The 12,916-nt window shown below is 42.7% G+C and overlaps 1 long non-coding RNA gene across 1 annotated transcript in view; it reads right to left on the bottom strand.

Annotated features, from left to right (window-relative positions):
* The window catches only part of LOC120638702, a 303,340-nt gene that overhangs the window by 142,664 nt on the left and 147,760 nt on the right, over nt 1-12,916 (bottom strand). The window contains exon 4 of the long non-coding RNA XR_005660588.1: nt 601-691. This is a non-coding gene — a long non-coding RNA (uncharacterized LOC120638702). The remainder of the gene's footprint in view (nt 1-600; nt 692-12,916) is intronic.

Below are 12,916 nucleotides of genomic sequence, written 5' to 3' on the forward strand. Positions count from 1 at the left end.
GAGAGAGACTGGGAGTCCAGCCCTAAGAGCTGGAAGGGAAAAGGAAACGGCTCTAGTTATGGTCTCCATCAGCTGGCCACACGGCACTGACACCTTTGATGGTAGAGTATCAATCGCTTCTTAAGTAAATGATTGCAAGACAAGTCTTTCAAAATTTGAGAAAGCAACTAATACCTATCACTGCCAGGAACACACACAGCCTCTGCAGAGATCTTGTCTACAGATAGTACTGGAAGGAAGTACTATCTTTCAGTGATCTTGTTTTATTCTCTTTTCATCACAGTCAAGGGGAGGAGAGCCAAGTCTCCTATCCAAAAGCGATGATGATTTGGCCCGGCAGGTGTTGAGAGGTGGTGTGTGCCGAAGGAAAAATCACGAGATAAAACAATCGACAAATGCTGATTATATTTCCTATCCTTTAAGTACCAGAGACCATTCTAGAAGCTTTTCATTGAAAATGGCATTGAAATTGGTAACCTAGCCAATGACTTCTTCAGTCTCAAAGTCATCACTGAACTCATGAGTCTTAGGGCTGATGATCTACTCAGATTGCTATTTCAAGGTCAGGACCTGTAAATCAGCAAGAAAAAAATCACCTACCTTTGCCAAAAAATGTGACAATAGATAACAGCAGGGTTCCAAGTTTTTCTTCACCAGGAGAAGTAGGTATCTGGAGTCTCCAAATCAACGTCTACAATTGAATAAAAGATGAGGAGTGGCAAGAAACCTAAAGTATTTATGACAACACAGCAAAAGAACAAATCTCCATCCCCCCTGTCTGAGGTAATTCAGGCTTCTAAGGCAATGTCCAGCATCAATAGCAGATCATATCCCCACTTACTGCAGTAATTTCCATTTGAAACTCAGATTGTAGTTTCAGCTACAGCAGTGGGTAAGCCTCAGTTGAAGATTACAATTATAGACTAAATTCTTGACTGTGACGGCAGAGGCCGGCTGAAGATGTTTTGCCTACCAAGCCATGATCGATAGTCTGAGGCATTTGAACATCCAATTAAGGTCACAGAGTTTATTATTTTGTCATGAGTTCCAACTCCCCTAACACTTCAAAGCTAAGACTAGGCAAACTGAAATTTAAGTGGCTAAGATTTAATTTAAGAAAAGAAGGTGATCACGGTGATGATTTGAGTCCAACAATGGGATTGAAGTTTTGGGATCAAGACCGCCTCAGATCTGGCTAGGTTGTAAACTCCTTGAGGACAGGGATAGTTTCCCAAGTGCAGAGTACTGTGCTCTGCACCAAGGAAGCACTCAAATACCATTGACTGATTGACCTTTTGGTCAAGAAGCAGTGTGGACTAACAGAAAAGGCACAGGCCTGGGAGTGAGAGGACCTGGGTTCTAATTCCAGCTCTTCCCCTTGCCTGCTGTGTGACTTTGGGCAAATCATTAATTTCTCTGTGCCTTAGTTCCTCATCTATAAAATGGGGATTCAATATCTGATCTCTCTCCTAATTAGACTGTGAGCCCAATGTGGGACAGGGATTGAATACAATGTGATTTCCTTGTATCAATCCTGGAGTTTAAAACAGTGCTTGAAATACAGCAAACACTTTATAAATGCCATCATTATTATTCAGAAACCCGAGGAATCCTTTTTAGCACAACTTGGTGAGTTGTGATGGACTGTTTATGTTAGGGGTTAAGGTAGATGGACGGAGAGGAAAATGAGCAAGAATATCATAAAAGGAAATGGAATGTTCTCTAAATTTTAAATTCAGCCCCATTCCATATTGGGAAAGGCTAATCTTTGTCTCAATTCTCACATGAGGTAACATGATTTAATAGACAATGACTCAGAAGTGAGGCCGTTTTAAATCTTTTCTCCCTCCCGCTTAGACGGTGAGCCCTATGTGGGACAGAGTCTCATGTTAGGTGCTTATTATAGGCAGAGCACTGTACTGAGCAGTGGGTTAGATACCAGAAAATTAGGTTGGAGGTGTTGTGCATCTGGTATCTACCCTAAAACTTAGTACAGTGCTTGGCACGTAGTAAGAGCTTAACAAATATCATTATTAATATTACTATTGTTATTAATCCCAGTTTGAGCCACTGATTTTGGGTGTAATCTCAGGGAATCAACTGTCTTAATGGTCCCAGCTGAAAAGTGATGGCAATCAGCTTACATCCCAAAGCAACTGGACTGTATAGCTAGATATATATGGAAAGTGTAATGTTAATGCCCCAAGGCAATGGAAACAATTATGTATGTCCCACTTTCATTCACAAGCTTCAGAAACACCTTAACACCAAACCCAAAGAGTAAATCAAAAAGTATATTGATCAACTGATTATCAGATATTTTACAGTAGGTGGCCAGTGTTTAATACCAATGGCCCTTCAGGTGCCTGCTCCCTCTTCCCAACTCCTCCCATCTTCTGCTCCCCTCACCCGTTTACCAACTTTGACACAAAATGGATCTCAGTGTTACTAGTTCGTTGTATTATTTCTCGTCTCCCCTTCCCCAACTCTTAATTACCACTAATTGGCTACAACCTCTTTACACACCAACTCAACTATAACCTCTGTCCTGGCAAAACTGTTCTCTTCCCTTATAGAGACTTTCATTCTCTAGAACCCCTTCACCCATCCTAGGCCATCATGCCCTACTTGGACATTCTACTCATCCACTCCTCTTGTGATACACAGAATCCCACCCTCAATAGAGGCTGTTCCTCTGTCTCCCACCCTGTAAATGAGGGTGTCCCTAACTTTACATGCACTCTCTTGGAGAACTCATCTTTTGTCAGTAGCTTCAACTTCTATGCTGATGACTCAAAGTCTAAATCGCTACCCCTGCCATCTTGATTTTTCTGAGATTTCACATTTCCTTCTGCCTCTGGGACATCTCTACCTGGATGCCCCGCCAGCACTTCAAGCTCAATATGTTCAAAATTGAACACTTCACCTTCCCTCCCAGGTCCTCCCCTCCATCTATCATTCCCATCATAGTTGACAATCTCCTTGCTCAGAACTTTGATATTGTCTGTGACTCCCTCTCTTCCAATTCCTATATTCAGTATTTCACTAAGTCCTGTCAGCCTTTCCTTTACAATATTTCCAGGGCCGAACCATTCCTCTCTGTCCAAATGACCAATACATAGGTTCAAGTCCTTGTCATATCCCAGTTAGACTACTGCCTCATCTTCCTTCCTGTCTCCAGTGAGTTTCTCCCTTTAGCAGTCAAACTTCAATCTGCTCTATGGATTATTTTTCTAAATATTATCCTGCACATCTTTTAATTTCTCAAAATTCTCAAATGGTTACCCATTCCTCTGCATCAAGCAGAAACTCCTATCATTGTCTTTAAGCTACTCAATCAGCTCTCTCCCTCCTACTTTATCCTCTCTCTTCTTTTACTACAGCTCAACTCACATTTTTCTTTCCTCTTAAATAAAGCTACTTAATGTACCTTGTTTACCTGCCATTGACAAATTGCTCACACCCATTCCCCAAGCTGGAACTTCCCTCAATTTCAAATTTGATGGAACTCTTGCCATTTTCAAGCATTTTATGAAATCACATCCCCTCCAGGTAGATTTCCTCAATTAACTTATAATCTCTCCTGTTTATAGTGTTCCCTGATGTCTGTTCAACACTTCAACACTTGAGGAACAGCTTGGCTAAGTGGAAAGAGCCCGGACTTGGGAGTCAGAGGTCATGGGTTCTAATCCCGGCTCTGCCACTTGTCATCTGCGGGACTTTGGGCAAGTCACTTAACTTCTCCGTGCCTCTGCCTCATCTGTAAAATGGGGTTTAAGACTGTGAGCCCCTCATGGGACAGCCTGATTACCTTGTATGCTTCCCAGTGCATAGAATAGTGCTTTGCACATAGTAAGTGCTTAACAAATGCCATCTTCATTATTATTCTCTGTGCCTCAGTTACCTCATCTGTAAATTGGGGATTAAGACTATGAGACATGTGGGACAACCTGATTACCCTGTATCTTCCCCAGTGCTTAGAGCAGTGCTTGGCACATAGTAAGTGCTTAATAAATACCATCTTCATTATCATTCTGCACATCTAACCAATTAAGTTCTCACAATCTATCATTGTAGTTTTGTACATATCTTATATATCCTCTTAAAACACTCACTCGTATATATCCCCTTTTCTTTCTTCCTCATATCTGTAATTTATTTTACTATCTCAATCAGTCCATCATATTTACTGAGAGCTTATTGTGTGTAGAGTACTGTATTAAGTGCTTGGGAGAGTACAATGTAACAGAGTCAGTAGACACATTCCCTGCCCACAGTGAGCTCACAGCCTAGAGTATTTTTTTTTATCTCCTGGCTAGATTGTAAACTTCCTGAGGATCATATCCACTACTTCTATTGTACTTTCCCAGGGGCTTAGTACTGTTCTCTGCTCACACTGAGCACTCAATAAATACTAATTATTGAGAAGCAGCATGGCCTAGTGGAAGGAGCATGAGCCTGGGAGTCAGAGGACAGGGGTTTGAATCCTAGCTCTGTCACTTACCCTTTTTTAATGGTATGTTTTAAGTGCTTACTATGTGTCACCTGCTGTACTAAGCACTGGGGTAGATACAAGATATTTGGGATGGACGCAGTCCCGTCTCAATACAGGGTTCAGAGTCTTAATCCCCATTTTACAAATAAGATAATTGAGGCAGAGAAGTTAAGCGACTTGCCCAAGGTCATAATGCAGAAAATTGGCAGAGCCAGGATTACATGCTGTGTGACCTTTGTCAAGTCACCTAAATTCTCTGTGTCTCAGTTCCCTCATCTACAGAATGGGGATTCAATACCTGCTCTCCCTTCTACTTGGACTATGAGCCCTATATGGGACCAGATTATCTAGTATCTACCCAAGCACTTAGTACAGTGCTTGGCACGTAGTAAGTGCTTAACAAATACCACAATTATTATTATTGCTGTTTAATAAATATTAAACCATTAAAATAATAATAGTGGAAGGGAAGTGTCTATTTCAACAAATATGTAACTATGCTTTGGATACCCCTATTATTACAGGTATCAGTTATCACCAAACACAACTGGTCAGTGATGCAGGACAAGGTGTAAAAGGTTCTAGCCCTACTATAATGAAAACTATTTCTGGTCACTAGAAATTAGGGATACTGTACAGAGGAAGACAGTGGTTTGCAAGTAACAGATTAAGATTGGAGTAGAGGGGTTGGAAATAAGACATAATTATTACCACTCCTCTTCGCTCTCTCACACCTGAAAATGAATGTCAGATGGATTGTTTTAGGATGCACAGGGTTTTCAAGGGTGTGTGTGTGTGAGAGAGAGAGAGAGAAAGAGAGAAAGAAAAAGAAAGAGGTGGCCAGAGGTGCTGGTGGTGAAAAACATCTGTCTGTGGTGGAGGCGTTGCTGAGGAACATTAGACATTAGAAGGTGGGAAGAGAAAAGGGTACAGGCTCGTCTACTCTGATTTTCTACTGAACCAATTCAGTTACAGTTTCCGTCTTGGAGCCTTGTATTTCCTTTGGCACCACTCAACTGAACAGTGTTTCTAATTCCACATATTCCTTTAATAATCCTAAATGCAAGATGATTGATTTCGGTCCTGTTTATGAACTTACAGCAAAACGGCCCCAATTTCTATCCAAGGAAGAAAAACCCACATGGGAGACAACTGGTCATCCACCAAGTTTCCCCCTCCGTATTATTCAACCCAATAGTAAAATAGGACAGCTTGCCAGGCACTGGATTCAGCCTAGGGTGTGTGGTCTAACAGGGAAGCCCGAGGCAAAGCCCATCAGCAGCCCGAGGTTATAGGAACCGGACCTCAATCTACTTTCTTGAAAGAACAGTTCAGAGATACGCAGCATCTTTGCTTCCCTTTTCCATAGAAGAGGGTATTGCATGAAGCCTTTTCACCAGAGTAGGATAGATCAATTCAATTGTTTATTTCATTTCTTTTATAAAATGTATTTTAGTTAAGGAAAAGTGAATAAGAGAAAAAGACTTTTGCTGATTTTCTAGGCCTATATAAATGTCCTCCTCAAAATAGATGTTGGTTGTGCATTGAGATGAAAATTAAAAATCTGAATAATAAAATGAGAAATCCAGACCGTTTTTATTAACTCATACTTTTGTGCTCATAAGTTACGACACCTCAGATAGTATTGCTCTCCCTCCTACACAGTATTAGTGGAAAAGATTGTACAGTGCATGATTGGCCCAGGGTTTTACTTAGGAATTTCCTGGCCAGGAAACCCTGGCCTGGAGAGTGTATTCTTTTTCAGCACAGGCAATTTTGGTTCCCTTGTTTATTGGGAGCTGCTGTAAGTTTGTGCAAAGCTCATGCCTGCAATTGGCTTTGCCCGGGCCGAATTACTGTCTTGTGGCCACGGACACCGTGGGTACAGAAAAGGGAGCTTGGGAAAGGCCTTTTCAAAACCCGGACCATTATTTTAATGTCTGGCTGTGCTTAACTCTCGAGACAATGCCAAGCATTGTTTTGTACAGCCAATAGAAGAACAAATGATGCACCCTGATTAAACTGAAGCAAGGTTCTGGGATAGAGGAAAGAAAGAAAGTGGTGTGGTTGCCCAGATACATTGGTTAGGCTCATTTAGGATCACTCCATCTCATTCGCACAGTTCTCTGCTCAGAGGAGACTGACATCTAGACAAACCAGTCCTTAGCCACCCTGTGCATGGGGCTGTCTGGCAGGCTGTGTTGTGGGGGTACTGCTTTGAAAAGCTTTGGCATCTGTTTTGTCTTGCCTCATGCCCACATACTGAGGCTGCTTGTTTCCATCTGATCACAATTAGCACCGTGGTAAATTCCTGGTGCCCTGCACTAATTCGGGAGAATGAGCATGTCGCACCCTGCCAAGAACTACAGTGAATCCCGGAGGACTCTGGGCCAGTCTGCCCTTTCATTAGTCTTTTGTTTTAAAAGGAAGTACTAGTGGATGTTAAAATCACATTCTCCTTTTTATGAGGAATAAGCGTGGAGATCTAGACTCAGTCGCTGAGCCTGACTACATGGGTATCTACATAGCTAATGAAGTCTTAGAGGGCAGCCAGTTCACCAGCACTGGAGACAAACGTGCTGCTGTGGAGTTCTGCTGGGCTAGACATTTGTAGAGGATGGCTGTCAGCAGGATACCCAAGCAGCTGCTCTAAGCTGAATTAACACTGGGTGATTACAAGCAGGGTGGACAAAAAAGACCGTATAAAGAAAGAGAGAAGCCAAACTTCAAGCATTAATGATTAGGTATGGCCGGTGGGGAGACAACAGTTAATGGGTGACCATGGTGGTGCACCAGAGTAAGTGATGGGGGAGTGATTGTTGAGCAAAGGTACCATACAGGAGAAGTGCAGCGTGGTCTGGAGGAAAGAGTACAAGCCTGAGGGTTCCTGGGTTCTAATCCTGGCTCCCCCACTTGTCTGTTATGTGACTTTAGGCAAGCCACTTAACTTCTCTGTGCCTCAGGTTCCTCTTCTGTAAAATGGGGATTAAATACCCATCCTCCCTCCTGTATAGACTGTGAGCCCCATGAGGATAGGGTTTGGGCCCAACCTGATTAACTTGTATGTACACCAGCACTTAGAAAAGTGCTTGACACAGAGTAAGCACTTAACAGAGATAATGCGGTTAATAATACGGTTCTAAAAGTGAAGAGGTAAAGCCAGAAAGTCACAGCAATCCCCAAAAGCAACCTGAATACAGCCAACATACCTACTAGGTGTTGGGAAGGGAGAAGCTACTGCTAAAGTCATTCTTTCACCATACGGTGAGTTGTACTGCTAGAGAATAGCCCATACCAATAACCAGTGGAAAACCCTGGCTCAAGAGTGTTGTGATGTGAGGCGGGGCCTCACACCCTTCCTACTTCCTCCTTGCTCCGGAAGATGACCTCCCCCACTGGGAAACTACAGCAGGGCCAGTAACAGGGGTAAGCTACTGGCCAGTGGCAACAGGGCAGGAGAAATGAGCCTACAGCATTCTCCCATTGCCAGTCCTGCCTATTTTCTAAGGAGGGAGAGTATGCTTCCATCAGCATCCCTCAAAAACTAACTGCACATAATAATAATCATGGTAGTATTTGTTTAGTGCTTACTATGTGCAGAGCACTGTTCTAAGCGCTGGGGTAGATACAGGGTAATCAGGTTGTCCCACGTGAGACTCACAGTTGATCCCCATTTTACAGATGAGGGAACTGAGGCACAGGGAAGTTAAGTGACTTGCCCCCAGTCACACAGCTGACAAGTGGCAGATCTGGGATTCGAACCCATGAACTCTGACTCCCAAACCTGGGCTCTTTCCACTGAGCCACGCTGCTTCTTGGTTACATCATGAGATGTAACCAAATGCAGCTCAAGTGAGTCAATGCCTGATGCTAGAACATGTGCATTAAGATGGAATTCTTCAATCAATCCAGAATTCATAGCACTGTGCTAAGTGTTAATCATCATACTAAGGGTACAACAGAAGTAGAACATATGTTTCCTGCCCTTAAGGAACTTACAGTTGAATAGGGGAGACAGATGAAAGCAATTTACAATTACTGAGAGTAGGAAGAAAAGCAAGGATAAAACCCTACTCAATATCCATGTCAGGCAAGATTGCCCACAATCATTACAAACCAAAATCAAGTGAGGTCCTGGAATACAGTCAGCTCACAAGCACTGAAGCAATGCTCAGAGCTGCACAGCTCTGCTGAGTTGAGTGTGGAAGACGGATGGGCCACAGCATGATACTTAAGCAACTGAGAGCTCACCTCCTCCAGGAAGTCTTCCCAGACTGAGCCCTCCCTTTCCCTCTGTCCCTCCTCCCATCCCGCCTCCTCCCTCCTTTTGCTCTTCCTTCTCTTCCCCAAAGCACTTGTGCATATTTGTATAAATTATTTATTACTCTATTTTATTAATGATGTTTATATATCTATGATTCTATTTATCTTGATGGTACTGATGCCTACTTGTTTTTTTTTGTCTGTCTTCCCCGTTTAGACTGTGAGCCTGTTATTGGGCAGGGATTGTCTGTCTCTGTTGCCACATTGTCCATTCCAAGCGCTTAGTACAGTGTTCTGCACACAGTAAGCACTCAATAAATATGATTGAATGAATGAATGAACTGCTGAATGGTGAACTGAAATGGAGCCAATCCAAGCCAGGAGCAGCACGGACTAGTAGATAGAGGCCGGGCCTGGGAGCCAGAAGAACCATTTCTAATCCCACCTCTCCCACATGTCTGTTATGTGACCTGGGGCAACTCACTTCACTTCTCTGTGCCTCAGTTACCTCATCTGCAAAGTGGGGAATAAGACTATGAGCTCCATGTGGGCTTTACCCCAGAGTTTAGTACAGTAAGCACACAGTAAGCGCTGAACAAATGCCATAAAAAAGGAGCATAAAATTGATTATATTAAGACTTAATGAAGCACACTTTCAAACAAGGAAGCATAGCAGTGGGCTGATGGGAGATGCCTGCCATGAACAGACCAGCTTAGCATGTCGTATTCAGGAGAGGGATTGCTTTATTCAAGCAAAGGCTGCGTGATGATCAAGATACCAAGAGGCAAGTTCAAAAATATTGACAGGCTCTTAATGGAGAAAACCCATTAGTGCAGAATAGATCTATCCTTAATTTCAAACAATGCAGAGAAACAAAGGGCCTGAGGAAATAGATGGGGCAAAGTATGATTTCTATAGGGATACCCCTATTAACTTAACACTGTCCCATGGAGAGATCTCACCTGGCAAACGTTCACTTTCCTTCTCGTGCCAAGAAGTGACTCAGACATTTCTTAGCAGTGATGATAATTAAAGTAATTGTGGTATTGTTTAAGCATTTACTATGTGCTGAGCACTGAACTAAATAATAATGTTGGCATTTGTTAAGCGCTTACTATGTGCAAAGCACTGTTCTAAGCATTGGGAAGGATGCAAGGTGATCAGGTTGTCCCACGTGGGGCTCACAGTCTTAATCCCCATTTTACAAATGAAGTAACTGAGGCCCAGAGAAGTTAAGTGACTTGCCCAAAGTCACCCAGCTGACAAGCGGCGGAGCCGGGATTTGAACCCATGATCTCTGACTCCCCAGACTGTGCTCTTTCCACTGAGCCATGCTGCTTCTGAATAATGTTGGTATTTGTTAAGCGCTTACTATGTGCAGAGCACTGTTGTAAGCGCTGGGGGAGATGCAGGGTCATCAGGTTGCCCCACGTGAGGCTCACAGTCTTCATCCCCATTTTACAGATGAGGGAAGTGAGGCCCCGAGAAGTGAAGTGACTTGCCCAGAATCACACAGCTGACAAGGGGCAGAGCTGGGATTTGAACCCATGACCTCTGACTCCCAAGCCCGGGCTTTTTCCACTGAGCCACGCTGCTTTTAATCGGTAGGACACAATCCCTGTCCCAAATGGTCCTCACCATCTAAGTGGGAGGGAGAACAGGTATTAAAGCCCCATTTTACAGATGAGGAAACAGACACAGAGATGTTAAGTAACTTGCTCAAGGGGATTAGAATCCTGCTCCTGCCAGGCTCATGGTCTTTCCACTAGGCCCCTCTGCTACTCAGGAGTGACTCACTCGGGACAAAATTTGACCTTAATCCAGAAGCACAGTGGGAAGGGACAGACTTTATTCTTCCAGGCTCAGTTATTTCTAGGAGATTTAACTGTGTGAGGAGTGTCCTCTGAATGTTAAGCCACTGTGATTCCTTCTGCTTGCAGATGGTGAGTCCCAGCAGTGTGAAGCCAAACCTGTCATCAGACAAGCCTTCAAGAGTGTCAAGGTTGAAGGGTGCTCAGTTTTAGTAAATCCACAAGAATTACAAGAGGGTCTCTCACTTGAATATAGAAGTGGTAGCCTGCTTCATATACCTTCATACGTGAAAAGCAGTGTGGCTTAGTGAATAGAACACAGGCCTGCAAATCAGAAGGAGCTGGGTTCTAATCCTGGCTCCACCACTTGTCTTCTGTGTGACCTTGGGCAAATCACTTCACTTCTCCGTGCTTCAGTTCCCTCATCTGTAAATAATAATGTTGGTATTTGTTAAGCGCTTACTATGTGCAGAGCACTGTTCTAAGCGCTGGGGTAGACACAAGGGAATCAGGTTGTCCCATGTGGGGCTCACAGTCTTAATCCCCATTTTACAGATGAGGTAACTGAGGCACAGAGAAGTGAGGTGACTTGCCCACAGTCACACAGCTGACAAGTGGCGGAGCAGGGATTCGAACCCATGACCTCTGACTCCAAAGCCCGTGCTCTTTCCACTGAGCCACGCTGCTTCTCTGTAAAATAGAGTAGCATTTACATTTTACATTCTCTGTAAAATGTAAAATAGAGATTAAGAGTGTGAGCCCCATGTGGGACAGGGATTGGGTCCAACCTGATTAATTTGTATCTACCCCAGTGCTTATAACAGTGCTTGATGCAGAGTAAGCGCTTAACAAGTACCGTAATTATTATTATTGTTACCTAGAAGGTTCTGACATTAACACGTAGCACAGTCCACTTAATCAAGATTTCCCTCTTAAAAATTTCAATTATCCCAAAAGCCCACTTACTCTCTTACAGTGATGAAATTAACTGTTTCCCTATCTGCTTCATGGTTATATTCTGATTTCATCACTAGTTAAAGTAGGTGTGTGACCACAGGCAAGAGTGTGTTGACAGCACCTTCCTAGAGCATGAGAATTTCCATATTTCCTGGATGGAGACTGCAGACTTTAATTATTCTATTAAAATAGTCCTAACTATGGCCCATCTTAGCAAATTGCACAATTTGTAGTCCTTAAACTAGATGGTAAGTTGGTTCTGCTGTTTGACTTAAGAATCCAAGTGTTTGATCTGAAATTGTTTTTCAATGGCTGTATCTCTTTTAGTATTATTACTTTACATGGAGTAGGTTTGTACACTATTGAAAATCAATAAAATGTAAGATTTTTTTTCCTTAAAAATGAAGTGATCTTACGTTTTTAATGTAGTTTTTTAAAAGTTTCCTCTTTTCAAAATGACAGTTATACTTCCCATTATCATACTGGCACCACATTCATGTGTTCAACTCTTCCCCAAAAATGGGCAATCTTTTATCAAAAAAGAGAATATTAGGTACTTGATAGCACAGAAATCCTCCTTTTCTAGACTATAAGCTCACTGTGGGCAGGGATTGTATCTACCAATTTGGTTATATTTTTACATCGCACTCTCCCAAGTGCTTAGTACAGTCTCTGCACACAGTAAATGCTCAACAAATACAAGTGATTTATATCCATCCATTCATTTAATCGTATTTATTGAGTATTTGTTGTGTGCACAGCACTGTACTAAGTGCTTGGGAGAGCATAACATAACAATAAGCAGACACGTTCCCTGTCCACAATGAGTTTACTGTCCTAGAGGGTAGACTAAACCAAATCACGAAGTACCAAAGAATGAATTGTAATGTAGATTGTAAATTTCTTGAGAGCAGGAATCACATCTCCTACCTCTACTGCACTCTGCACAGAGTAAATGCTCAATAAATACCAGTGATTATTTACCATCCTGCTATCTTTGTCCTCTGCTCGAAGTTCCAGGGAATTGCATGAAAAATTTTATGATGCACCTATAGTACTTTAAAGAAAAGATCTAGGGGAACCAGAAATCAACAATATAACCTTCTGTAGCAAGGCTGTTTGTTGTTATTAGACACTCCTGTAGATGCATCAGGGGTTTCTGATCAATCAGCATCTACTCTATTATTCCCGGCTGAGAAGAAAAATAAGATCTGGGGAAGCTTGGGATAAGAGCCACAGTGGGGACCCCGGAGAAATCGGGCTAGGGGCAACTATCTGAGCGGTGTTTCTAGAGTGGGGATTCTCATTAGACTTTTGTCATGGCCTATTGGAAAGAACATAGGCCTGGGAGTCAGAGGACGTGGGTCCTAATTCCAGCTCCCTAATTAC

Source organism: Ornithorhynchus anatinus, chromosome 11 (assembly GCF_004115215.2).
Source record: "Ornithorhynchus anatinus isolate Pmale09 chromosome 11, mOrnAna1.pri.v4, whole genome shotgun sequence".
Classification (NCBI taxonomy): Eukaryota; Metazoa; Chordata; class Mammalia; order Monotremata; family Ornithorhynchidae; genus Ornithorhynchus; species Ornithorhynchus anatinus.